General features: G+C 41.1%; 1 long non-coding RNA gene across 1 annotated transcript; it reads right to left on the bottom strand.

Moving 5' to 3' along the window:
• Nucleotides 1-426: 426 nt before the first annotated feature.
• LOC106958304 (uncharacterized) lies at nucleotides 427-649 on the bottom strand. Its single transcript, XR_001427128.1, has 2 exons — nucleotides 583-649; nucleotides 427-474 (listed from the first exon to the last, which is right to left on the bottom strand). It is a non-coding gene; the product is annotated as an uncharacterized LOC106958304 (long non-coding RNA).
• Between the last annotated feature and the right edge of the window lie 3,810 nt (nucleotides 650-4,459).

Below are 4,459 nucleotides of genomic sequence, written 5' to 3'. Positions count from 1 at the left end.
GAAGCATTATGTTTTAATAAAACCGTCTCAACCTTTAGATGAAACAGACAGAGGGATGGTGTGCTACATTTGTCAGTCTTTTAGCTTACCTCGTGTTGTCTGACTGGTGCTATTTTTATTTATTTTTCTAATTTCTTTTATTTTTCTTCTACAGCAAAAACCAAAGAGGAAACAAATACAGCCTACAAAATTGAAGTAGTTGCTGGATCTCCATTGGACCGCTGAGGCCATGTTTGTTGCTGCAGCCACAGCTGACCTGCAGTGACACGTTACAATGGTGGAGTTTGAAACGGTATTTCTAGGAAAGGCCGGTCAAATCTAAACATTCGCGGTGACATTCTGTCAAAGTCTCTGAGCGGCTGTTCTGGTTAGCAGCCCTGAAGCAGAACTGCAAGTCTGAAACGGTTCTCATCCCGAATCCTTTAACCTCTTTGTGGCACGCTTCATTCTGTGATTCAACTCTCGATTGGCTTACTGGAAAGAAAAACAATGCCAGGTGTTGCATGTTTTTCCAGACTCAATATATTATGTCTGTAATAAAGAAGCAAGTTGATGAATCTATCCCGTCATAAGGACGGTCACCTGATGATCCACGCTTGTGATTCATGGGTCTTCCCACTTGCAGGCAGGTTCCTGGAGATATAGTCAGGTACACACACAATAAAAAGAGAGGAAGAGGGGGAGGAGGAGGAGGGGGAGAAACCGGTTGGGTGACATTAGCTAATGCAGAAAACAAGATAATGTGAGTGTTTTATGACGAGAGAGACGGAGAAGGAGGCAGTGGGTGGTTGGCTGTGTGTCAGAGAATCTTGGCTCATGTCTTTAAATGCCAGCTGGTTCTTTAAAAAAAACAAAAGGTTCTGCATCATTTTCATTCTTTCTGGGTGTGTCTCTGTTTGGAGTCGTTGTGCTCTCACTGTCGTCATGATTCAAATAAGAGGCCAAGCAAACAAACAAACAAACAAACAAGCCGTTCTGGACTCTGTTGATCTTACTGGGATTTGAATCTTAAAGTAGCTGTGTGTGTTTTTTTGTTTTTTTTTACTCTAATCTAGTAACCTCACTAACTATAATGTCTAAACTCAAAGACATATTCCTCCAAAGAATTTCATCTTAATGGGTTTCCTGCGATATGTATTCTCAGGATCAATACACAAGCAGTGAAGAATAATTTAAATGTTCACCATTTCCCCCAACGACTCTTTCAAGTCAATGCAAAAGCAGATTAGACCAATCCCATTACCGACCAACCCAGTCACCCTGTGACCATATGGTCTAAGGATCGTCCTCTTTGACACACATTATGTTAGCTTTGCACTTCTCTCCCCATCCACGCAAACATCCCGATGTCTGCAGACCTTTTGGTGCCACAGCAGGATCTCGGGTCCTGGCCATGGACCGGGAGGGGCTGCGCGCTGACAGGTTTCTGATTACCACATAGATTAAGAAATCTTGACCTGGCCGTCGCTCCGCGTTTGGCTTGAAGAGTTGACATGTGTCTCTGTCTCTCCTGTTCGGATTTTGTCATGTTAGAAAAACCCCACAAACTACGATGTATTTTATTGGGACGAACACCTACAGTAAGTGGTGGTTGATGGGGGAAATGGATGGAACAGGACAACACCAGAAGTAAACCTGTTACAGGCTAATGAAGACTTAGCAGTGAGGACTAGATTCACCTTGCAGGACAAACATACAGCTAATTTAAGTTAAACCAACTTTTGATGGATTTATATTCTACTTTTCCATAAAAAAAGACACAAAACAAAAACAACTAAAAGATCCCAAAAAGGCCTGAAAAATATTCCACAATATCAACTTTGAAAGCAAAAAAATAATGTTTCGTTTTATTTTACTTTATTTTTTTTTTAAGCCCAGCTGTGAATTTCCCATGAAAGCAGAACAATTTAATCTACATTTAGAGATTTGAGAGAGTGACCAGTGCGTCTGGCCAGCGCTGAAGAATTACTCTGAGGGCAGGCAGTTCTTCTATTGTGTTTTGCTCATTCACATAACTGGGTGCATTATAGGGATGTGGCTTTTGTTTGATCTCGCTGTCGTGATCCGCCAGAGAAAATTGTCCCGTCTGGACCGAAGCGTGGATTGGCATTCTGACTCACCTCTCTGCAACTAATTTTTTTTTTTTCTTTTTTGGTTCCCCCAGTGAAACGAACCTCTTGTTTTGCTTTATGCTAGACAATATGGCCAAGCACACAGACTCTCAGGTCACAGAGTGCAGACACACAGTGAAGCTATGTGTGTCATCTGGCTTCAGTCCACAGGGACAGCTGAGGGTACGGACCAGGAGGGGAGGCAGAGAAATGCCACGTTAGTCCCTCCACACACACGCACACACACACACCTATACACACATACATACACATACACGCACGCATATGCACAAACACAACACATGTCCCCGCTTGCACAAAAACAGACTGCAACCCACTGTTTCTTAGTCATACACTCACAGTGACACACTCACAGCTGAGCCCACACCAGGCACACATGCACAGTGAAGCACATGTCAATACAGGCTGAACAGTTGCAGATCGTTGGGAGAGGTGGGGTACTGCTCCAATAACACAAGCCCACCAAACCTACCAATCTGCATTCCACCTCAGGGAAGGGGAGCTATGCATATGTTTTGTATTTTTTATTTTTATTTTTTTAAATCCAATGCCTGTGCAAAAGTTCTCAGATGAAACTTCTCCCCTATGGTTTTCTGGTAAAAAAAATAAAAAATAAATCCTCCAGCTTCATCTTTTTTTTTTTTTTTTCGCAAGATGTATCACCTGCCTATGCCTATGTCTATGCAGCCCACCTCCTCCATATTTAGGTCTCAAGTTTCCCCGTCTTGTTTACATGACACGGACGGGACACAGCTGGGACGAAAATAGAGGATGAGTCGCTTTCTGTCTACAGAGATTAATCCGACCGTGCGTCTGTTTCTGTGATAAGTGTGTCTGCAAGTTTGCATGTGTTTTTCAACTCCCGTGTCTTCCCAGCTCCCATATAGCCCGAAGGTAGCAGGTCTGCATGGCAACACTCCCGGAAAAAGCTCCGAGCTCATCGTCGAAGCCATATCGTTGTGCAAGATCAGTAAACCCAACCTCTGCTCAGAGCTCAGCAGAAGATGTTTTCCACAGTCTGGTTATGCTAAGGAGTACCCAAATGAGCAGGCAGATTAATTGGAGGCCAGTCCTTCCTCACCAGAGGACAATCTGGATATTTTATCAGTGTTGTCAAGTTATAGTTTGAAAACTCTTATTCAGGCTTAATTATAATTATTAAACTTCAGGTTGTACTACTGGCAACCATGTAAGCCTAAATGAAAGACAATGTTTCCATTCCTAGTCTTACGCTAGCCTGCTAGCTCGTGATTTTAACAGGTTTTTACAGTAACAACAATGTAGACTTAGCTATTAAACAGTAAAAACACTTTATTTAGCTGAATTTTAAATCTACTGAGCTTAAAAGCACATATAAAGCACTTTTAATAACTTCAGTGCCGTATTAGGAACTTTTAGCTGGTAATGATGCTAGTTGTGATTAAGTGTCATCCAACTGTGGTCTAAATCATAATGAGATATAAAAGCAGCATCCGATAAATGTTCAGTTGATGAAATTCTCATTCTTATTCTTGTTCCGCTTCGCAACGCAGAACATTAATTTCGATCAACATTTAGCGCCATTTACTTTATAGAATCAAACATGGAGAACCAACACCTAATCTATCCTTTTTTATTTTATTTTTTTGCTCTTTCCTTTGGTTTATTTCACATTTCCTTCTAATTCACGTAAAGCACTGCCTTGTTGCTGAAAACGTGCTATATAAATAAAATGACCTTACCTCATTGACTTATGAAATGCAACCATCTTGATTTCTTAGAATGGTTTTAAAACTTTTCCTTCAAGGAAAAAGTAGAAGGCAGGAGCATATTTCTGCTAAATTATATAATCTAATTGAGCCGTTTTGGTGCAATTCAAGGACAATTTATTCCGGTGACATGTAGAACCATGAGGACAAATCATTTTTGAGAATATCTTATTGGGTATGAACAACACAAAGCCTGTTTTTGCTGAAAAACAGAGAGCTGCTTCTCAGCCTTGACCTGGGGATCTTTATTTGATCTCCTTGAGGTAACTGCAGCAGGCAAGGCTGGTCTAACCCAACATATATATTGCAATAATCTGGACAAAAGATGGTAGAAGTACAAATGACCTTCTCCAGATCACATTTCCAGGGAAAACATCTCCAAAAGTCTTCCGATATTCTATTTCCCGTATCCCTCATTGAAAGACTTGCCTAGATTCTGAAAAATATTTGTGTTTTGGGAAGCTCTGGACTTCGCTGCACGTGTTTATCTGCACTCAGCAAGCTAATCTTCACAGAAAGTAACATGACTGATCTGCTCTTATCACTTCTGCCCACATGTTACTTTTAACACTTTCTTTT

The sequence above is a fragment of the Poecilia latipinna genome, unplaced genomic scaffold (assembly GCF_001443285.1).
Source record: "Poecilia latipinna isolate Pla-1442-1.1 unplaced genomic scaffold, P_latipinna-1.0 Scaffold48, whole genome shotgun sequence".
Taxonomy (NCBI): domain Eukaryota; kingdom Metazoa; phylum Chordata; class Actinopteri; order Cyprinodontiformes; family Poeciliidae; genus Poecilia; species Poecilia latipinna.
This window is presented reverse-complemented; position numbering and strand designations above follow the sequence as displayed.